General features: G+C 37.5%; 1 protein-coding gene across 9 annotated transcripts in view; it reads right to left on the reverse strand.

Annotated features, from left to right (window-relative positions):
* RNF111 (ring finger protein 111) overlaps positions 1 to 24976 on the reverse strand; it is a 94125-nt gene that overhangs the window by 65385 nt on the left and 3764 nt on the right. Inside the window, exon 1 of one of the 9 annotated variants that reach the window (XM_070796665.1) lies at positions 826 to 10175. The exons of the other annotated variants lie outside the window; for them this stretch is intronic. The gene's annotated coding sequence lies outside the window, so the exon portion shown is untranslated. Of the gene's footprint in view, positions 1 to 825; positions 10176 to 24976 lie in introns of those variants that run through there. 9 annotated transcript variants of the gene reach the window in all.

The following is a 24976-nucleotide window of genomic DNA, read 5'->3' on the forward strand; positions in this document are numbered from 1 at the left end:
TTTATTTATTTATTTTTTTCTTTTTCTAATTTTATTTTTAAACTTTACATAATTGTATTAGTTTTGCCAAATATCAAAATGAATCCGCCACAGGTATACATGTGTGTTTTTTAAAAGCAGATTGCAAATAAGTCTGTTAAAATGTTTTCCTTTTTTATAAAATAACTTATGTTTATACATGCATGGAGAAAATACAGAAAAATACACACTTAGTTTGGGACTGTAATTGTGGGTGGAGATTTAAAGCACAGGTTAGGAGCATACGTGTTTTTATGTTATAGATTTATGCACAGTTTGAATTTTTTATAAAATGATCATTTGCCACTTTTGAAATCAAAGTACAAGAATTTTTAAGGGAGTGAAAAATAAGAACTGACTATATTCTATTTTTCCTCTAGACTAGGACACAACTTTGTTATTAGCAGATTTCTATATAAATCAAATATATAATAGTATGATTTTTATGAGAATCTTGGCTAAGCATAAAATTTCTCCTTAGTGACCAGAAATGACCACATGTCCTGGACGATTTAATAACAAAATAAGGCAGAAACTGATAGATGGCAATTAACTATTGGCAAATTTGAATGAAGTTGTCAAATTTGAGAGTTGATTATCCTTTTTAGGTAATGATACTACTCTACAGTCCTAGGCATGTTGTTTCTGAACTTATCTCTATGAAGAAAATTTTCATGCTTGGAAAGTAATAATCCATCATAAAACCATTTCACAAAATCTTTCACCAATTAAAGCATGATAATTATTATTATTGAGTTAAATGAAAAGTATCAGTAAAAAGCCAAAAAATGTGCAAGGAAAACAAACCTCCACAATCTTGCATTCAAGTAATCAATCTATCAGCTTTCAAAAGGCTTCAAATTTACAAACGACTCTTAGAGATTACTATTATTTAAACTTTCACTTTCCAAAACTGAACTTCAAATGGCCTCCAGGTTTCCTTGGCGATTGGAACTCAGTGAATTGAGAATTCTTTATTTTTTTAAAGTGACAGAGGCCAACAAAAAGACTTTTTATAAGTGGAAAGATATCTACTTTAATTTGCCTAATATCTTATCAAAATTTAACAATATGCAAGAGCTAAATGTAGAATTAAACTATATTGCTAAATAAGATCTGAAATCTTCACCGGAGCATATTTAACATTTTGAACTAATTTTTGTCAGTAATTTTAAGAGATTTGGTCTTTTACTCATGAATAAACAGTCATATATGTTGAATGATGCCAAAGAAGTAAGGAGAAATAAAAAAATACAAAAATAAAAATTACTGTGATTATGCAAGACTCTGAAGAGAACCTCAACAAAGCAGTGAGCACATCCTTGTGAGAAGCAGGAAATACTATTTAAGATAGGTAGGGTGGATCCAAATGATGGTAGGCTGAGAAAGTCAAAATGAAAATTTCTCACTGATACAGTATATGCACAGTTATTCAATTAATTACAGAATGGCTACAAGTCTACATCAAAAGCAAATGCAATGACCAGTTAAAGTGCATACACAAGAATCACTACCTATGATGGGCTTTATGGTTCTGCGGGCAGAATATAAATAAGATACAACAATAAAAAACGTGCAAGGAAAAGACGAGACCAGGGAGAAGGCTTTGCAGTGGTGGGGACAAAAGGTGGTTTTAGGAGTGGAGGGTCATGTGAAGGAAGGAGAACTTATTTACCAAATCAAGGGCTACATATCCAGCATCAACCAAACTTGAGCCAAAATACCAAAATATGAACTTGAAGCCTTCAACATTTTTTCAGAGCACTGCTCAACAAGCGAGCCAGAACCACAAACTGTAGAACACTACAGAATTATGCTATTTCGGAATGAATGTTGTTTTTTGCTGATACCGCACTTGGTCCTAAACTTCATACTCCCACCCAAGCAAATACTCATGCTAAAATATGCTATATATTTATAATTCAGTAACTTATACTTCCTTTGCATAAAATCAAGTTTTATCATGTTGTTGAAATAACTCCCCTTTTCTCTTTCTATAAGGCAGAAATAAATACTCCGTTTATTTGGAAGTCAGATTTATAGTAACTTTAACTCCTGAGAACAGAACCTAAAGGGAAAATATTCTATGAAGGTTAAAAATAATTATCAGGAAGGTCACATGCAATTAAATATTCAGAAACTATTATTTCATATTTAATACTAATAAGCTTTTATATTATTTTATATTTAATGCTCATAAGCTAATACTAATAAGTACTGTTTGGATTTAACAGATGTAATACTGGTGGCAGCACCTAAAAATTAAAAGACAGAAGAACTAAAGCACTTGTCCCAATAACTAAAGAGTCAGCAGTTTGTCTACATTAACTAACATTATTTATGTGAAAAGATTCTGAGGGCAATACTGAAATAGAGCAAAGAATAAAAGCTCATGTTCTGAATCATGATTCTGAGCCCTCCAGAAGACAGACTGTTCTCAATAAAAGAAGCATACAGCATGTTTCAGACATATTTATAATAATATGGGTAATTTTTAGTTGCTTACCATGGTTAACATGGTTACATGTCAACTGTGACTAACAATATCATCTTAATTTTTATTGAAAATGTACAAGATGACAATGTCAATAGTACAAAAAAAACTGCAAATAAATTCACAAAAATGGTAAAAGCATAAAGTTTTTAAAAATACAAAATATCTTCAAAATATGAAACTATATTCATAACATGCAAAGTTTCTTCAACTGATAAAGAAAACACAGGTGACTTCTATCTATAATGTCTTTTTTTGAGAAATTCAGAGAGCAAAATAACCAAATAGAAAAAAAGGAAAGAGATTCAGCTTTGTTATTTAAAAACTTTAATCCCTAGAGGGTATCATTCCTTAGATCTAAGTTGCTAACTATAAGTAGGAGAACAAAGGCTGAACTATAGAATTTTTAAAAGACAAGAAATTGTAAAGTTCAGAAAACCTGTGAGTATCATTGACTCTTTGTTTAACTGTTACAAGGATGAACTCTGCTGTTCTGACTAAAACCTTTTCAGAGAGCTACAGTTACTATTTCAAATCAGGTTTTCCAAGATAATTCAACAATAAACTCTTTGCATGATCCAGGTCCATCCATTTTCTAAAATATTTAATAAAGTTTCAAGGAAGAAACAGATTTAAAAGCTCCAATTTCCATTACTTGGAACCCAAGGCCAGCAAAAGCAATTTGGAAAAAGGCTCCAACCTTCCTAATCTTTTAACTGCCCTGACAGTCTGCAAATCATTACCAAAAATTTCAGCATTATGGAAAAGAAAGGTAAGACTGAAATAACAGCAGTTACGGCAAAATAATACAAATATTATTGATGATGACAGCAACAAAGATGAAAATGATGGAGAGGAACAGGCTCTAAGAAGACTGCAATTTCTTTAAGCAGAAGTTCTCAAACACACTTCTTTGTCCATTGCAGGTTTCTTGATGATACCATTTCTTTTTGCATCCAGAGAGTTCATTTTAAGTTCAGAATAAAACAGAAGAACCTAATGATTCATCCCTATTTAGATGCCCTACAGCAAGCATGCCTTAAACCTTTCTAACTTTTAAAAAAACACTTCGAAGTACTTTTGAAAAGCTGCTTTTTATGACTCCACAGCAAAAGACAAAGTCAACACACACAGATACTACCAAGTGCATGCTCAGCCTCTCAGTCATATCCGACTCTCCAACTCTTGGTGATTCCATGGACTGCAGCCTGGCAGGCTCCTCTGTCCCTGGTATTCTTCAGCCAAGAATACTGAAGTGGGTTGTCATTTCCTTCTACAGGGGATCTCCCAGACCCAAGGATCAAACCCAGGTCTCCTGAACTGCAGGCGGATTCTTTACCACTGACCCACCAGGGAAGCCAAATACTTCAACTAATAAATGTACCTCCTGGGTTAAAATGTTCAGCAACCATACATTAATAATCAATATATACACAAAGCACACATGTGCCCAGATGTGTATGTGACTGTGTTTTAATATGCTTTTGTGATACAAAGAGTAAAGGAAAGAAAACTTATTATACCACATGAGAACAGCTAGGTAGTACTTCCAAGCACTAAATGTTACAGTGTCTTAATCATTAAATACATACAGTGGAAATGAGAAATAGATTTAAGGGCCTAGATCTGACAGTTAGAGTGCCTGATGAGCTATGGAATGAGGTTCGTGACATTGTACAGGAGACAGGGATCAAGACCATCCCCATGGAAAAGAAATGCAAAAAAGCAAAATGGCTGTCTGGAGAGGCCTTACAAATAGCTGTGAAAAGAAGAGAAGCGAAAAGCCAAGGAGAAAAGGAAAGATATACACATCTGAATGCAGAGTTCCAAAGAATAGCAAGAAGAGATAAGAAAGCCTTCCTCGGCGATCAATGCAAAGAAATAGAGGAAAACAACAGAATGGAAAAGACTAGAGATCTCTTCAAGAAAATCAGAGATACGAAAGGAACATTTCATGCAAAGATGGGCTCGATAAAGGACAGAAATGGTATGGACCTAACAGAAGCAGAAGATATCAAGAAGAGGTGGCAAGAATACACAGAAGAACTGTACAAAAAAGATCTTCACGACCCAGATAATCACGATGGTGTGATCACTCACCTAGAGCCAGACATCCTAGAATGTGAAGTCAACTGGGTCTTAGAAAGCATCACTACGAACAAAGCTAGTGGGGGTGACAGAATTCCAGTTGAGCTATTCCAAATCCTGAAAGATGATGCTGTGAAAGTGCTGCACTCAATATGCCAGCCAATTTGGAAAACTCAGCAGTGGCCACAGGACTGGAAAAGGTCAGTTTTCATTCCAATCCCAAAGAAAGGCAATGCCAAAGAATGCTCAAACTACCGCACAACTGCACTCATCTCACACGCTAGGAAAGTAATGCTCAAAATTCTCCAAGCCAGGCTTCAGCAATATGTGAACCTTGAACTTCCTGATGTTCAAGCTGGGTTTAGAAAAGACAGAGGAACCAGAGATCAAATTGCCAACATCCGCTAGATCCGGGAAAAAGCAAGAGAGTTCCAGAAAAACATCTATTTCTGCTTTATTGACTATGCCAAAGCCTTTGACTGTGTGGATCACAATAAGCTGTGGAAAATTCTGAAAGAGATGGGAATCCCAGACCACCTGATCTGCCTCTTGAGAAATTTGTATGCAGGTCAGGAAGCAACAGTTAGAACTGGACGTGGAACAACAGACTGCTTCCAAATAGGAAAAGGAGTACGTCAAGGCTGTATATTGTCACCCTGTTTATTTAACTTATATGCAGAGTACATCATGAGAAATGCTGGACTGGAAGAAACACAAGCTGGAATCAAGACTGCCAGGAGAAATATCAATAACCTCAGATATGCAGATGACACCACCCTTATGGCAGAAAGTGAAGAGGAACTAAAAAGCCTGTTGATGAAAGTGAAAGTAGAGAGTGAAAAAGTTGGCTTAAAGCTCAACATTCAGAAAATGAAGATCATGGCATCCGGTCCCCTCACTTCATGGGAAATAGATGGGGAAACAGTGGAAACAGTGTCAGACTTTATTTTGGGGGGCTCCAAAATCACTGCAGATGGTGACTGCAGCCATGAAATTAAAAGACGCTTACTCCTTGGAAGGAAAGTTATGACCAACCTAGACAGCATATTCAAAAGCAGAGACATTGCCAACAAAGGTTTGTCTAGTCAAGGCTATGGTTTTTCCTGTGGTCACGTATGGGTGTGAGAGTTGGACTGTGAAGAAGGCTGAGCGCCGAAGAATTGATGCTTTTGAACTGTGGTGTTGGAGAAGACTCTTGAGAGTCCCTTGGACTGCAAGGAGATCCAACCAGTCCATTCTGAAGGAGATCAGCCCTGGGATTTCTTTGGAAGGAATGATGCTAAAGCTGAAAACTCCAGTACTTTGGCCACCTCATGCGAAGAGTTGACTCATTGGAAAAGACTCTGATGCTGGGAGGGATTGGGGGCAGGAGGAGAAGGGGACGACAGAGGATGAGATGGCTGGATGGCATCACTGACTCGATCGACGTGAGTCTCAGTGAACTCCGGGAGTTGGTGATGGACAGGGAGGCCTGGCGTGCCTCGATTCATGGGGTCGCAAAGAGTCAGACACGACTCAGCGACTGATCTGATCTGATATACTGTGTGACTGTGTGTTTTATCATGTTTTTGTGATATAAAGAATAAAGGAAAGAAAACTTATTATTACAGGAGAACAGTTAGGTAGTACTTCCAAGTACTAAACACTGCAGTGTCTAAATCATTAAATATATACTACAAGTACATTAAGACAAAACACCAGAATTAAGCCATTTCTTCTTTTTTTTTTTTCCTGAGAAAAGCCAGCATAAAGCACTTTTCTTCTTATGCAAACTAGGAAATCTTTGGTCCCAACCTTGATAATCTTGGTTTGGCATTAGACCATAATGAATCTTCTTCAGCTAGAATGTATACCAAACCAAAGAATTCATGTGTTATGGACTGAACTGTGTCCCATCTAAATTTATGTTGAAATCCTAGCCCACAGTATCTCAAAATGTGACTAGATAGAGGGCCCTTTTACTTCTGTAGAAGCAATTAAGATTAAATGAGGTCATTATGAGTGGGCCCTAATCCAATTTGACTGGTGTCCTTTATGAAAAGAGGAAATCTGAACAGTCATAGAGACACACTTGTTCTTGGACTTCTACTCTCCAGAACTGTGACAAAATAGATTTTTGGTGTTTAAGTCACCCAGAATGTGGTACTTTGTTATGGAAGCACAGCAAACAAATACACCATGCAATAAACATCTCCTAAATATCTTAATGTGCTAGACTGTCCCAAAAGACAAATAAGGCATAGACTTATCCTTAAGAAGTTCAGTCAGTTCAGTCGCTCAGTCATGTCCAACTCTTTGCGACTCCATGGACTGCAGCACACCAAGCTTCCCTGTCCATCACCAACTCCCAGAGCTTGCTCAAACTCATGTCCATTGAGTCAGTGATGCCATCCAACCATCTCATCCTCTCCTCAATTGTCCCCTTCTCCTTCTGCCTTCAATCTTTCCCACCATCAGGGTCTGTTCTGATGAGTCAGCTCTTCACATCAAGTGGTCAAAGTATTGGAGTTTCAGCATCAGCATCAGTCCTTCCAATGAATATTCAGGATTATTTCCTTTAGTATTGATGGGTTTGATCTCCTTGCAGTCCAATGGACTCTCAAGAGTCTTCTCCAACACCACGGTTCAAAAGCATCAATTTTTCAGTGCTCAGATTTCTTTAAGGTCCAACTCTCATATCCATACATGACTACTGGAAAAACTTTGGAAAAACATAGCTTTGACTGTACCGATCTTTGGCAAAGTAATGTCTCTGCTTTTTAATATACTATCTACGTTTGTCATAGCTTTTCTTCCAAGGAGCAAGTGTCTTTTAATTTCATGGCTACAGTCACTATCTGAAGTGATTTTGGAGCCCAAGAAAAGTGCAACAGACAGAGAAACCTATCAGTAGGTAATTAAAATACAGTGTCATGAAGGAGGTATGCACTGAAACACACTGAAGTAAAATCTAATTCAACCCTGAAGGGGAGGCTGTACCAAGGAAGGTTTTTCAGAAGAATAAAAGGGAAAAGTGAAATGGGAAGAAATGAGACTTGATTACCCTATTTTCCACAGTAGAAGTTCTCTGAATGAACTACATATTTAATGATGAAATACACCTACAAAATTTTAAAAACCAGTGATCAGAAAGACAACACATGATCTTCTGAAAGACAGCATATTATCTTCAAAGATGGCATTTCACTTCAAACAATTATGTCTAGAATTATTAATACTGTTAAGAATAAAAGATGAAAATAACATGACTTCATTTATTTATCTACTTATTTACGACTGTGCTGGGTCTTCCGTGCTGCACAAAGATTTTCTCCAGTTGTGGTGACCGGGGCTACTTTTCATCGCAGTGCTTGGGCTTCTCATGGCAACTTCTCCTGTTGCGGACCATTAGCTCTAGGTACGAGGGCTTCAGTAGCTGCAGTGTTCAGGTTCAGTAGTTGTGGCACATGGGCTTTGCTGCCACGCAGCATGTGGGATCTTCCCCGATCAGGATGGAACCCATATACCCTGCGTTGGCAGGTGGATTCTCAAACACTGAACCACCAGGGAAATCCAAGATGACTTCTTGGGATACTTATCAGCATATGAAAGAAGAGACAAAGGTCCACAGAACTACAAAATTTCTCCCAGAAGTTTTGTGAATTTAATCTGAGACAAAGGAATCTACCTCACAAGAACTAAAGCCCTATGTTCTCCTTTAACCTCTACCTGTAACACTAAGCTCCCTACCACTCTCATCAGGCAGCAGTCTTAACTTCATTACCCTTCAGTAGACAGAGAAGAACGGTAAGCTAGAACATACTTAGAAGTTAAAACAGAATAAAGAGCAGTCCCAAAACTTGTCTGGAAATGTACAGATAATCAGCAACATAAAATGAGGTGTATAATTAAAAATTAGCCTACACCATGAATTCTAAAAGCTGTTTTCAGCAATGATTTCACATGAAAGCATAAATGGAATGTTCAGCATAGTCTCAAGTGACACAAAGCTGAAAAAGAATTACATATAAACTGAATAACAAAGACCTGAAAATAAAAGTTTAGAATGAGATGAGCAAAATTATTTAAAAGCAAAAACTTTAATATAAAGTACAACTAAGTTTACCTTATATATAGATTAAAACCATAGGGGAGGAATTTTTACATTCTTCACCAAATAATTTCCCTAAAGTCAATAACTGTGTAATTCAGAGACAGTCACTTACAAATGCTCCAAGTTGTAATTCTGGTCTAGTTCTACAAAAAGAATATATCATATAACCATCCTTTTTTGGGGCCTTAAATATCAAAGTTTTCTGCTCTGAATTGATCAAATTTTAACTTTTTAATTTATGATTTTCCTAAATCATCACTGTGTAGTCACTTTTATGAAAACAGAAAGAGAAAAAGTGAGTTCTACCAACATCTTCCTCATTGATACTCACCTTCACAGGGATAATTCTCTCGACACCACTCCCAAATTTCAACAAAGAAATTCTCCCCAAACTAATAACATGCAAAAGTAAAATGTATGTCAATATAATAGTGCAAAGCACAGGAGGGAAGCAAAGAGAATAAACCATTGTAAGTTTCTTGTATTATACGTGAAATAAACTATTATTCCTTGAAGACAGGCTCTCAAAAAACTCAAGTCAAAAGAAGCCAAGAAATAGGGAGAAAAAAGGAACAGAGATGGGACAAGTAGAAAACAAACAGCAAGATGACATTAAAGCCAACTGTATCAAAACAGAGTGCTATTAGCACATGGATGACTGGAAAGTTCAGAAATAGCCTCACACATATCATCAAATGATTTTCAACAACAGGTCCAAGACAATAGGGAAGGAGACTCTTTTCAACAAATGGTGGTAGAACAACCAGTGAATTACATGGAGGAATTTTCAACTTCTACCTCACATGAGACAAAAAAATAACTCAAACAGATCAGACTTAACCCTAAAAGCTAACACTTCAAAAAGAAATGGGCAGAAAATGTACATGATGACACCACGGGCAAAGATTTCATAGATCACAAAAAAGACTAAACATTTTAACAGATAAACTGGACTTAATCAAAATAAAAACCTCCTACTCTTCAGATACCATTAATACCATTAAGAAAAGAAAAAGTCAAGATAGCAAGCTTAAGACAGAGAAAATTACATGTACATCAGACCACATCAGATCAGATCAGTCGCTCAGTCATGTCCGACTCTTTGCAACCCCGTGAATCGCAGCATGCCAGGCCTCCCAGTCCATCACCAACTTCCAGAATTCACTCAGACTCACGTCCATCGAGTCAGTGATGCCATCCAGCCATCTAATCCTCTGTCGTCCCCTTCTCCTCCTGCCCCCAATCACTCCCAGCATCAGAGTCTTTTCCAATGAGTCAACTCTTCGCATGAGGTGGCCAAAGTACTGGAGTTTCAGCTTTAGCATCATTCTTTCCAAAGAAATCCCAGGGCTGATCTCCTTCGGAATGGACTGGTTGGATCTCTTTGCAGTCCAAGGGACTCTCAAGAGTCTTCTCCAACACCACAGTTCAAAAGCATCAATTCTTCGGCACTCAGCCTTCTTCACAGTCCAACTCTCACATCCATACATGACCACAGGAAAAACCATAGCCTTGACTAGACAAACCTTTGTTGGCAAAGTAATGTCTCTGCTTTTGAATATGCTATCTAGGTTGGTCATAACTTTCCTTCCAAGGAGTAAGCGTCTTTTAATTTCATGGCTGCAGTCACCATCTGCAGTGATTTTGGAGCCCCCCAAAATAAAGTCTGACACTGCTTCCACTGTTTCCCCATCTATTTCCCATGAAGTGATGGGACCGGATGCCATGATCTTCGTTTTCTGAATGTTGAGCTTTAAGCCAACTTTTTCACTCTCCACTTTGACCTTCATCAAGAGGCTTTTTTTAGTTCCTCTTCACTTTCTGCCATAAGGGTGGTGTGATCTGCGTATCTGAGGTTATTGGTATTTCTCCCGGTAAGTACACGTAATTAAAAAAACTAAGATCATGGCATCTGGTCCCATCACTTCACGGCAAATAGATGGAGAAACAATGGATACAGTGACAGACTTTATTTTCTTGGGCTCCAAAATCACTGCAGATGGTGACTGTAGCCAGGAAATTAAAAGACACTTGCTCCTTGGAAGAAAAGCTATGACAAACCTAGACAGCATATTAAAAAACAGAGACATTACTTTGCCAACAAAGGTCAGTACAGTCAAAGCTATGGCTTTTGCAGTAGTCATGTATGGATGTGAGTTCAGTTCAGTCACTCAGTCATGTCCAACTCTTTGCGACCCCATGAACTGCAGCACGCCAGGCCTCCCTGTCCATCACCAACTCCCAGACTCCACCCAAATCCCATGTCCATTGAGTCGGTGATGCCATCCAACCATCTGACCCTCTGTCGTCTCCTTCTCCTCCTGCCCTCAATCTTTCCCAGTATCAGGGTCTTTTCCAACTCTATGGTTTTTCCAGTGGTCATGTATGGATGTGAGAGTTGGACTATAAAGAAAGCTGAGTGCCAAAGAACTGATGTTTTTGAACTGTAGTGTTGGAGAAGATTCTTGAGAGTCCCTTGGACTGCAAGATCAAACCCGTCAATCCTAAAGGAGATCAGTCCTGAATATTCATTGAAAGGACTGATGCTGACGTTGAAACTCCAATACTTTGACCACTTGATGTAAAGAGCTGACTCATCAGAAAACCCCTGATGGTGGGAAAGATTGAAGGTACGAGGAAAAGGGGATGACAGAGGACGAGATGGTTGGATGGCACCACGAACTCAATGGACAAGAGTTTGAGCAAGCTCTGGGAGTTGGTGATGGGCAGGGAAGCCTGGTGTGCTATATTCTATGGAGTCTCAAAGAGTCGGACATGACTGAGCAACTGAACAACACAACACATAATTTACATGTATATATTACACAAATACACACCCAACTTGAATCCAGAATATATGTAAAACTCTTACATCTCAGTAAGACAAGCCCACCATATAACAGGTAAACAATATTTAACATTTTTCTAAACACATACATATACAAATGGCAAGTACACACAAAAATGCTCAATAGTTTCCATTATCAGGGAAATGCAAATTAAAACCACAAGATACAACTCTATACCCAAAAAGGGCTAAAAGGCTGAGAAGACCAAAACACCATGTGTTAAGGGATGTGACACAGCTGGAACTCCACATACAACTCCAAGCAGCTTCAAATTCCACACCTAGGTTGGAAAATACAGGTATACAAAAATGTTTGTATGCAAATGTTCACTCATAATAACCAAACAGTGAGAAAAACAAATCTCCAAGGAGTGAAAAGATAAACAAATTTCGATATATAGGTATAATGGGATACCAAACAGCAACAATAACAGCAGCCAAGAAGGAGCTACTAATACAAGTAAACATAACAGATGAATCTCAAAAACATCCTGCTAAGGGAAGGAAATCAGAAACAAAATATCTATACTGATTTCATCTGCATGAAGTTCTAGGTTAGGCAAATTTAATGGAAGAAAAAATCAAAACAGTGGCTGTATTCTACAAAGGACTGGGAAAGAACTGACCAGAAGGTACATGAGGGAACTTATCTGAGGTGATGGTAATGTTCTATTTCTTCCTAAGATTTTGATTACACAAATGTGTACATTTAACAAGACTTAAATGGTACACTTAATATCTGTGTATTTAACTATATGTAAATTTTACTTCAAAAACAAAGAACTATATATAAATATTCAACTCTAGTTAATGATATGGAAGCTGAATTTGTTTAGGGGTAAAATGCACTGTTTGCAACTTAATTTAAAATACAAAGCCAAACAGCAATTGACTTGAATGGCAAATGATTACAGGAATGGAGAGATGGAAGGATATGTGATAAAACAAAAAGCAAATTGCTAACTGTAGAATCTAGGTAATAGGGAAATGGGCATTTGCTGTACAATTCTTTTAACTTTAATCTGCTTGAAATTTTCCACAGTAAAATGCTAGCGAGAAAACATTTGATGAGCAAAAGAAGCCAGACACAAAACAGTAATATTACATAATTCGTACGTATATGACATTCTAGAGCAAACAAAACTAATCTATAATGTCAAAAATCAGATCAGTGGTTGCCTGGGATAGGAGCTAGGGATGACTTATGGCAAAGGAACAAGAAAGAACTTCCTAGGGTAATAGAATGTTTTATGTCCTGACTGGGGTGTTGGTTACATGGATGTATATATTTGCCAAAACTCACTGAACTGTACAGTAAAATATGTACCTTATACTTTTTATAAAATTATACTGCAATTAAATTGATTTTTAAAATGTGTTCACTATAAAAAATCTGAAATACACAGAAAAAGCACAGAAAAATTAAGTCCCTCATAATCACACTATCTTTCCTTCTCTTTTGACAACAGCCATGCCCAGAGGACAAAAAATACAGCTTAATGTTTTCCTGAAAGGCAATACAGAAATACATGTTAAGCTCCTGAATTCTGGAATTCCTTTCTTAGGTTGACTCAAAACCTAATGAACTAAAATCCCTTCAATCCCATCATTGCTATGAGCCTTCATCAAATTACTAATCATTCTGTGCCTAAATTTCCTCACCTGAATAATGGAAATATTTACCTCAAAGTTTTGTTGTAAATGTTAAGCCATCACCCTGGCAGAAAAAGTCCACAATCTTCCCCTGCCATGAATTTTTTCTTTTGCAGGCCTTCAATTCTGTAGGTACACCCACCTCAAAAGTCAGTCTTATTTGAGAGAACCTCAAGTTCCTTTTGTTGATCAGACTGAACCCCTGAGTTGTTAAAGCCCGAAGACAAGGACTGGGGTAACAAAATAAAACAGAAAACTAGATTAGAAAAGATGTCCGTTGCCTTGAGAATGTAAGATCTAACATCCTGAGCAACACTATCCAAGGGTACAATTTCTCCCTGAGTGAATTCCAAGAAGCAGGGCAAAGACTAATAGAGTTTTGCCGAGAAAATGCACTGGTCATAACAAACACCCTCTTCCAACAACACAAGAGAAGACTATACATGGACATCATCAGATGGTCAATGTCAAAATCAGATTGATTATATTCTTTGCAGCCAAAGATGGAGAAGCTCTATACAGTCAGCAAAAACAAGACCAGGAGCTGACTGTGGCTCAGACCATGAACTCCTTATTGCCAAATTCAGACTGAAATTGAAGAAAGTAGGGAAAACCACTACACCATTCAGGTATGACCTAAATCAAATCCCTTATGATTATACAGTGGAAATGAAAAATAGATTTAAGGGCCTAGATCTGATAGAGTGCCTGATGAACTATGGAATGAGGTTCGTGACATTGTACAGGAGACAGGGATCAAGACCATCCCCATGGAAAAGAAATGCAAAAAAGCAAAATGGCTGTCTGGGGAGGCCTTACAAATAGCTGTGAAAAGAAGAGAAGCGAAAAGCCAAGGAGAAAAGGAAAGATATACACATCTGAATGCAGAGTTCCAAAGAAGAGCAAGAAGAGATAAGAAAGCCTTCCTCAGCGATCAATGCAAAGAAATAGAGGAAAACAACAGAATGGAAAAGACTAGAGATCTCTTCAAGAAAATCAGAGATACAAAAGGAACATTTCATGCAAAGATGGGCTTGATAAAGGACAGAAATGGTATGGACCTAACAGAAGCAGAAGATATCAAGAAGACGTGGCAAGAATACACAGAAGAACTGTACAAAAAAGATCTTCACGACCCAGATAATCATGATGGTGTGATCACTGACCTAGAGCCAGACATCCTGGAATGTGAAGTCAAGTGGGCCTTAGAAAGCATCACTATGAACAAAGCTAGTGGAGGTGACAGAATTCCAGTTGAGCTATTTCAAATTCTGAAAGATGATGCTGTGAAAGTGCTGCACTCAATATGCCAGCCAATTTGGAAAACTCAGCAGTGGCCACAGAACTGGAAAGGTCAGTTTTCATTCCAATCCCGAAGAAAAGCAATGCCAAAGAATGCTCAAACTACCGCACAACTGCACTCATCTCACACGCTAGGAAAGTAATGCTCAAAATTCTCCAAGCCAGGCTTCAGCAATATGTGAACCGTGAACTTCCTGATGTTCAAGCTGGTTTTAGAAAAGGCAGAGGAACCAGAGATCAAATTGCCAACATCCGCTGGATCCGGGAAAAAGCAAGAGAGTTCCAGAAAAACATCTATATCTGCTTTATTGACTATGCCAAAGCCTTTGACTGTGTGGATCACAATAAACTGTGAAAAATTCTGAAAGAGATGGGAATCCCAGACCACCTGATCTGCCTCTTGAGAAATTTGTATGCAGGTCAGGAAGCAACAGTTAGAACTGGACATGGAACAACAGACTGCTTCCAAATAGGAAAAGGAGGACGTCAAGGTTATATATTGTTACCCTGCTTATCTAACTTACATGCAGAGTACATCATGAGAAACGCTGGACTGGAAGAAACACAAGCTGGAATCAAGATTGCCAGGAGAAATATCAATAACCTCAGATATGCAGATGACACCACCCTTATGGCAGAAAGTGAAGGGGAACTAAAAAGCCTCTTGATGAAAGTGAAAGAGGAGAGTGAAAAAGTTGGCTTAAAGCTCAACATTCAGAAAACGAAGGTCATGGCATCCAGTCCCATCACTTCAAGGGAAATAGATGGGGAAACAGTGGAAACAGTGTCAGACTTTTTTTTTCTGGGCTCCAAAATCACTGCAGATGGTGACTGCAGCCATGAAATTAAAAGATGCTTCCTCCTTGGAAGGAAAGTTATGACCAACCTAGATAGCATATTCAGAAGCAGAGACATTACTTTGCCAACAAAGGTTCGTCTAGTCAAGGCTATGGTTTTTCCCGTGGTCATGTATGGATGTGAGAGTTGGACTGTGAAGAAAGCTGAGCGCCGAAGAATTGATGCTTTTGAACTGTGGTGTTGGAGAAGACTCTTGAGAGTCCCTTTGACTGCAAAGAGATCCAACCAGTCCATTCCGAAGGAGATCAGCCCTGGGATTTCTTTGGAAGGAATAATGCTAAAGCTGAAACTCCAGTACTTTGGCCACCTCATGCGAAGAGTTGACTCATTGGAAAAGACTCTGATGCTGGGAGTGATTGGGGGCAGGAGGAGAAGGGGACGACAGAGGATGAGATGACTAGATGGCATCACTGACTCGATGGACATGAGTCTGAGTGAACTCTGGGAGTTGGTGATGGACAGGGAGGCCTGGCGTGCTGCAACTCATGGGGTCGCAAAGAGTCGGACAAGACTGAGCGACTGATCTGATCTGGTACTTTGATAAAAGTTGTTTCTGCTTTGTCAATGTGATCTAGATCAAAAAATGTAACCTGGAGAATATTCATTAAAGAATATGATGTTCTTAAGAAGGAGATAAAGAGTCATAAGAGAAAAACTGACATTTTACAACTGAAGGTAAAGACATACTGAAAACTTGATGGGGGAACACTTCTAGATAGAGTGTACACTCATATAAAGTGAACTTCATGAAGAAAAATAAATGATTTAGACCATGTAGATCATGCCTGCTATTCTGCTCAATGAGTAAATGCCCCAAATGGACACAATAACGTAATATTTTACTACTTTCTGGTTGGTCTCACTTTCCATGCGCCTCTCATGATATGAGCATCTTGCTGTCAGATTCTAATGTTAAGAGGCATTTATTTTTCCATGTGGACATGGACCACAAACACAGCCTACTACTTCATCTGGTGTTTAACAATGAAACACAATTTGTTCCAATACTGAAGGAAAAATAGGATGTTTTGGGCTTTTAGAGACCATGTATCTGTATTTTACATTTTATGGGCAACTTTAGGGATTTCCAAGGTTATTTGGACTAAATGACATTTTTGTCTTCCTTGAATCTGTGCATTCAGATAGCAAGTGAAAATCTTTTGTGGCAAAAAGCAAAACTAGCAAGCTATTAAACAATCCTAGGGTACTGGTTTGGGGAAACCAAGGAGTTACTATCCAGTACACTAATGTCAGCTACTTCACTCTAAAAAGCCTTCGGAATTTTTTTTTTGCTACCAGTAACTGCTCAAGGTGATAATTTAAAAGATAGTTAAAACACTACCCTGTTCCAAGAATTTCACGTTCTACATAAATACAGAAATCCTAACCCTAATACGGGTTCCCATATATGTTAAGTCTAACCTACACTTACGCATATACTTTTGAGGCAATCTCAGGATTTTAGCTTTAGTGTACGTACACTGTGACTTCTTCCTGTTACAGAAGACAGTGGCAACCGAGAGAGGCAACTCGGGATCAGTAAAGGTGATGGAAGACAAAAGAACAAAAATCTTTTCAATTGAAATTTGTTCAAGATAAAGGCAGATGACTGAAAAACAAGTCACGGCCTTAGAACTACTACCCAGAACTGCTATCCATGAGGAAAAATATTCACTTACACAGGAATAAAATGGGTAAACGCAAGTCTAGGAAGAAGGTTTTAGGAAGATCAATTCAGTTCTAGCAGGATAATAACAGATTAGGCTACCCAAACTTTTTCAATTCCAAACATCTGGAAGCAGATCAGGATCTGGAAACACCACCCAAGTAATAGAAATGAAATTTAGAGCAGTTTATTAACATGTTAAGAGATACAATATCACTGATAGTATATTAGTTGGCATTTACTTATGTACTGTGGTCAGTCAATAAATATTTATTGAGAGCCCATTACAAGTTCTAGGCACAGGCATCAGCAGTGAATGGAATACAGAAAGTTTCTCAAGGAACCTGCATGCGAATGAGGACAAACAAGACACAAGGAGACAAATAAATAAGCAAGATAATTTTAGAAATATGTTCTCTTAAGGAAACAAAACAAATAGTAAAGGTTAACCATCAACAGTGTCTTAGATAAGAAGCTAAACGACACAATCATGAGAAGGAAGCAGCCACCAGTCAGCCAAGCTACACAGTTCTGGAGGAAGAGCATTCCTAGCAGGGGGAATAGTAAGGAAAGATCATGTGGCGGGAACAAACTCAACATGTACAAAGAACACGAGTGGGATCAATGGGAGAGGATGACACACAAGGCGCCAGAAGTGGTCAAGGGCCAGATCAGATAAAGCCAATAAAAAAACTACATACCATGTTTTAATTTCATTTTATCCTCACTAAAAACTATTATCTCCATAGAACTGAGACCTACGGAAGTCAAATGACTTGCCTAAAGAGGTCTGACACAAACACCTGGCTCTTAATTCCTACAAAAATTGCTGGATTTGGTCTCTCTTTTTAAAAACTAAATGTATAGTTATGAGGGCTTTTACATGTTCACTCAATACTCCAGTTCTGAGATCTTATTTTTACGTATAATCATTATGTTGCTGCTGCTAAGTCGTGTCAGTCGTGTCCGACTCTGTGCGACCCCACAGAAGGCAGCCCAACAGGCTCCTCCATCCATGGGATTCTCCAGGCAAGAGTACTGGACTGGGGTGCCACTGCCTTCTCCGATAATCATTATGTTGCTGCTGCTGCTGCTAAGTCGCTTCAGTCGTGTCCGACTCTGTGCGACCCCATAGACAGCAGCCCATTAGGCTCCTCTCTCCCTGGGATTCTCCGGGCAAGAACACTGGAGTGGGTTGCCATTTCCTTCTCCAATGCATGAAAGCGAAAAGTGAAAGTGAAGTCGCTCAGTCGTGTCCGACTCTTCTTGACCCCGTGGACTACAGCCCACCAGGCTCCTCCATCCGTGGGATTTTCCAGGCAAGAGTACTGAAGTGGGGTGCCATTGCCTTCTCCGATAATCATTATGTTACTCGACCACAATTTCTTCTCTTTATCATGAAGATTTTCAGAACTCAGCCTCCATAGTGAGGGAATGGTTAAGTTTTAATAAAATGAAATAACTACTAAATAAAGATAAGAAAAGCACAAAATACTACAGAAGAACAAAAGGGAAGGATACAGATTCTGGAGGAGAAACCACAGAAGCTTAAGAGCTGGTCCTTAAAAGGAAATGGCAACCCACTCCAGTATTCTTGCCTGGAAAATCCCAAGGACAGAGGAGCCTAGTGGGCTATATAAGATTTCCTCAAGTGGAGAATAAGGATAATGGCAAATAGAGGAATGGCAGGCAGGAAGATGGTTATGAAAATAAAATGACCACTTTCATCTGTTACTATATATAGGTCTTTAAAGAAACGTAATTTCAGAGAAATTACAAATAAATCCTTGATAAAGAATCAGAATCTGCAGAAATTCTGTAATTAAAATTTTTATCACATGATTTTAATAAGACTATTTGTATTAAAGAATACAGGTGTTAAAAGTAAAAAAAGGTTTTGTGAACATATTTACTGCATATATTTTTAAAAAGCTTTATTTATTCACATATTTAAATATGATTTAACCAATAGAATTAAGAAAAAAGCCCATTTCCATACCAACAATATAAGCTGCTCCTAGTAATACTGTTATTATTTACCAAAGCAAAAGCTCACATTATATTTAAACATGGTAAATTATACACATATCTGTATCTCAAATTTCTGTGCAATTCCCACTAAACTGTCAGTAAGAGTGTTTTTTAAAACACACACACACAAAACTAACAGCAAGTATGGAACAGCAACAAAACACAATCATCTGATTTGACAGCAATTACAAAAACAAAATAGAGGAAAAAATGACTAAGAAGTTATGAAAGCTAACATAAGAATATTTCCTAAAATCAAAGGACATAAACTTTTGCTATCTTTGCCCTGTTGTTGTTCAGTCGCTAAGTTGTGTCTTCCTTTCTGCAACCTCATGGACGGCAACCCACCAGGCTCCTCTGTCCATGAGACTTCCCAGGCAAGAATACTAGAGTGGGTTGCCATTTCCTTCCCCAGAGGATCTTCCCGACCCAGGGACTGAACCCACATCTCCTACATTGGCAGGTGGATTCTTTACCACTGAGTCACCAGGGAAGTCCACCTTTGTCCTCTTAAAACATTTATATTCTTACGGTACAAGGTTAAACTGATATTTATACAATAAAAGAGGGAATATGAAGTATGTTCTTAAAAAAACAAAAACAATAAAGCACAACAATCTAAAATTGTGATTCAACTATATTAGGATAAACAGTAAAGAAAGAAGTGTGAACTCCTTTTCCATAAGCAGTCAAAAGGTAAGGCTTAAAACCACTTAATACTGGGACTTCCCTGGTGGTCCAGTGGTTGAGAGTTCATCCTGCAATGCAGGTGATGTGGATTTGACTCCTGGTTGGGAAACTAAGATCCCACATGCCTCAAGGCAACTAAGCCACAACACAACTACTGAGCCTGCTAGCCACAACCAGAGAGTCCACACACCGCAACGGAAGATGATGCAACAAAGCTCCTACATGCCACAATTAAGACCCAATGTAGACAATTAAAAAAAAAAAAAAAAAAGGTTAAAAAAACTGCTTAATCCTCCATGTTAACCAGTTGTAGCAGCAGTTTTCAAACTTTTTGACTTGTGAACCCCTTTACACTGAATAATTGAGGAACCTAAAGAGCTTTTATGTGGGTTGTATGTATCAGTATAATACTATAAAAGTTGGCAAGTGTTTTAAAATTTTAATTCTAAAAACAGCAATAAACCCACTCCATGCTAATAAGCAACATTTATGAATATATTTTCCAAAAAAACTGAGTGACACTGCTGCTCATTTTTGTAAATCTCTTCAATAGAGAAACCTGGATTCTTATATCTGCTTCTGTATTCAATCTAAAATGAAAATCCATTTTCACACAAATATATAGCTGATAAAAGAATTTTTAAAAATTTTATTATGTATTTATTTTTGGTTGCTCTGTGTCTTCACTGCTGTGTGTACGCTTTCTCTAGTTGCGGTGAGTAGGGGCTACCCTCTAATTGCAGTGCACAGGATTCTCATTGCGGTGGCTTCTCTTATTGCAGAGCACAGGCTCTAGGGCATACAGGCTTCAGTAGTTGTAGTGCTGGCTTACCTGCCCCAAGGCATGTAGAATATCCCCAGGCCAGGGATCAAATCCCTGTCCCCTGCATTGACAGGCAGATTCTTAACCACTGGACGACTAAGAAAGTCACAAGAAGAATATTTTTATAGTATTTTCAGGTAAGTGTGGATATTATCCTTCTTTGATATTAAGCCAAAACTTAAAAAGTGTAATTCTATAAAGGTAAGTTGCAAAGTGGACTCTGAAACTGTATCAATGAAACTTTTCAGACCATTTCACTTAAAATCTATTGCTCTATCTTTCACTTAAGTAGGTCTTACATCCACAACATGATTTTGTAATATCATGCATGGACCTTTAGAAAAAAGATGGTCCACTGTGTTATGCATATCTTCCAAACACTGACACACTTCACTATAACATAGCAAAGAAAAAAAAAATTAGACGTTAATATCATCAATTTCATCAGCAAGGTCCTAAGAAGTTGCGAAGATCATAGTGGCAGATACGTTTTCCAAAATTCTAATTTCTGCTTGAAAGCCTTAATTTTAATGGCAATAAATTTTGCTGGTCCAAGTAAGAGACTCACTTCATTTATTTTTGAGAAAATAGGTACAAATATCCATGTTTAAATAACTATAGTTTGTCACTCTTTCAAGTAAAAATAGTGTTCCATGAAAAAACCAACCAGCTAGCTAGTTCAGCTCACACCTCAATCACACAAATATTTTTCTTCCAGACAAACATCATAGCTTGGTATGCAGCAGTAGTGTCTTATAACATTCTTCTCATTTTGTCACAACAAATATTAAAGAAAAATCTACTCAAGCATCAGGATTAATGAAATTAACAACCTCTACTGATTCATGGAGGATATTCTTAAATGAAATCAGCTTTCCCCTCCCCAACCGAAAATGTAAAATGATGAAGAATATGACTACTGGTACAATTTTTGCCACTGTCTTGATATGCTCTGCAGGACCAGAAGATTTATGCATCACTGTGTTTGCACCACGAATTCAAATGTCAACAGAGTAAAGTAGCAAAGAATAAGTTAGTATTATTATGAAATAGTTTCAAACCAACAGGTAATTTGAAACATTTGATGATCCTCTCAAGACTCCACATACCACATTTTGAGAACTGCTGCTCTGGACATACATATAAAATAAGAAGAGGAACTAACTCTCCAGGGGAAAGAGACAGATAGGAAGGTAGGAAGACAGGAATGGCAAGGAGACATCTTTCCCTGCATACCTTTTGCACCATGTGAATTTGGTATTCCTTGTATGTATTTTATATTTAAAAATTAGACAATTATTTTCTTTAAATGTAAACTGACATCTTACAGTGGCTAAGTATATATATAAGCATATTATTTAAATATAAAGGTCAATACACGCAAAAAAAAATTTTTAAGAGCTGAAAATATTCCCATTTAGGAAGCAGAACTAGGAGACTGGGAGAAGTGCTAGAGGAAACTGCTGTTTTTCCACTATAAGCCATTTGGAACTTTTAAACCATGTACATTTTAATTGGCTCAAAAATAAAAAATCATTCAAAATATTGCATGGAAAAATACAATCTAAAAAGACAAATAAAGCAAATACCTAGGCACAGGTGAGAAAATGGCTATGAAATACACCAAGATGTAACAGCAAATGCCTGGAATAATGTGCCTGTGAGTTTCCACTCTTATATAAAATATTATTGTATATTATAACAAAAATATTTTCATTTAAAAAGCGAGTTTAAAAAAATTAAAAGCTTAGTTCAAAAGCAACAATTTCCTTAGACCAGAATGTCTAACTCAGTTAAAAACAGTTAAGTATGTAAATCTTGAGTCATTTTTAACAGTTAAGTGGTTAAACCCTCCCCCTACCTATCCACATCCACACACACATACAAATAACATAAAATAAAATAATCTTTCGTTTTTTTCTTCTATTTAATTTGACCACAATTAAGATCAAATCAGAACTTATTTATTTGAAAAAGAAAATAAAAGAATAAAAGAACAGCTTTATGGTAAATATAATTGCTAATCTTATGTAATTACTTCATAAACCCATTATCAAAGTCAATTTTAAATATAGTGTCTAATAAGATGTCCTGCTCAGAAAAGAAGTGATTATTTCTACATATAAATAGGTAACTCAAAAGCAAACTGCATTCCCCACTATATGGACCCAGGGCTCCTTGGAGAATGCCTGAATCCAGAACTGAGACAGAAAAGATGTTAAGTTAAACTTGGAACATTTTGCTGTGCAAAGAGAGAGAATATACTCCAGAAAAAATTAAGAGTATATCAAAATGACACAGAAGCCAGGAAAGAAAGGCTCCCACAGGACAAATCCAAGACAATCTGAGCAACAAAATAAATAAAGGCATAACAGAGTATAAACCATTGAGTAAGACAGGAAGTACATAAGTTCATATCAATGAGATATAAGGATTTTTCTTTCTTAAAACAGAATGCCTACTGACATAAAAGAAACAGAGTCAGAAAATAATCATTCTGCAACCATCAGTGTAAACATCAGTACAGGCAAGAAGCATCAATGGATGTTAATATAGGAGGGAAATTTGATGAAGATATAGATCTGATTAGTAGCAGGATATCTGCACTATCTCAAAGTTATACCCACAGATTGCTTATTAGGTGAAGAAGAAAAATAATAACTATACATCCCTGTGAAGAAAGCAAACACCATGATCAGAAACTAAAAAACTAACATCACCACTGAGGGGCAGGCCAACGGCATGTACTTCAATATCACACCCTGGAAAGGATACAAAATCCCCAGTTGGGGATGCATAGCCCAAAACTAATTATGAGGAAACATCCACAAATCCAACCTGAGGAATATTCTATGACATATATAAGCCTGTATTCTTCAAAAATGTTAACACAGTGAGAGAGAAAGCCTAAGACACTGTTCCAGATGAAAGGAGACTGAAGAGCTATGACAACTAAATGCAGCTGGCAATCCTGACGCAAATCCTATGGGGGAAATGCTGTGTGTGTGTGAAAGTCACTCAGTCGTGTCTGACTCTTTGCGACCCCATGGACTAGCCTGCCAGGCTCCTCCATCCATGGAATTCTCCAGGCTAGAATACTGTAGTGGTTAGCCAGTCCCTTCTCCAGGGGATCTTCCCAACCTAGGGATAGAACCCAGGTCTCCTGCATTGCAGGCAGATTCTTTACTGTCTCAGCCAATGGTGTAATGGTACAAATGCTATTATTACTGGGATAAAGGGACAAAACTGGAATAGAGGCTAGAGATTAGATAATGATATAGTACTATCAATGTTAGATTACCTGAATCTCATTAACTGTATTGTGATAATGCAAAAGAATACAATACACAAAGAATATTTAGAGACATGGTTATAATACATGCAATTTATTTTCAAATGATTCAGAAAAGAGCACTAAAGCAAATGAGACAAAATTTTTAAAATGGTAAATTTGACTAAAGGATACTGAAGAGTTCTCAGTACCATTTTTTTAAACTTTTCTTTAAGTGTGAAATTATTCCAAAATTTTAAAAATTTACATAGAGGCAAATTGGATGTCAAAAGGTTGTTTAAAAAATTATTTATTCTGATGCCCTATAACACATATGAATATGAAAAATGAATGCAACAGTGACTCAGACTGGCACACTGCTGCATATAGCACTTCCTAAATTCAATTCTCTAGAAAAACAAAATAAAACAAATTTTGGGGGATTGGGAGGGAGGGGAGGCAGTTCCATATGGCATGTAGGATCTTAGTTCCCCGACCAGGGATCGAACTTGTTCCACCAACTCCCATCCTCAAATTGGGAGTGTGGAGTCTTAACCACTGGACTGCCAGGGAAGTCTCAAGAAAAATGTTTTTTAAGTAACCACATAAACACTAAGATGCTGATCCTGTATACTCTCAGGAAAACACAGAAATCTATGACTTCATGTCAACACAGACCACACTGAGAGATTCTCCATTCATCCAGCAAACCATAAGCTCCTTTGCAGGCAGGCCTTAAGCTCCTGCTCTTTGTTTTAACTCAAGCACTGACACAGGGCCTGAAATACAGCAGACATATTTGTTGAATAAATGATGAATGTTTAGAAAGAGGAACAAAAGTCTACATGATATCAAAATTGAGAGGAAGAGAAAGAAAAGGAGAAGACATCTAAATAGAGTATCAATTATTTTAAATGCATTTTAAAATATGAACATTTTCAAACCTCACAAAAGCAGAGAATATTACTACGCATATACCTACCACTCCAATACAATTATCAGGATATTTCACAACTGCTTCATCTACACTCCTCTCTCGCATCTTTTTTTCGCTCTGAAATACTTTTAAACAAATACCAGAGATCTTAATTCTCTTCCTCATTCTTCAGTTTTCATCTTTATAAATGGGCATTTTCTTACA

Source organism: Bos indicus, chromosome 10 (assembly GCF_029378745.1).
Source record: "Bos indicus isolate NIAB-ARS_2022 breed Sahiwal x Tharparkar chromosome 10, NIAB-ARS_B.indTharparkar_mat_pri_1.0, whole genome shotgun sequence".
Lineage (NCBI taxonomy): Eukaryota > Metazoa > Chordata > Mammalia > Artiodactyla > Bovidae > Bos > Bos indicus.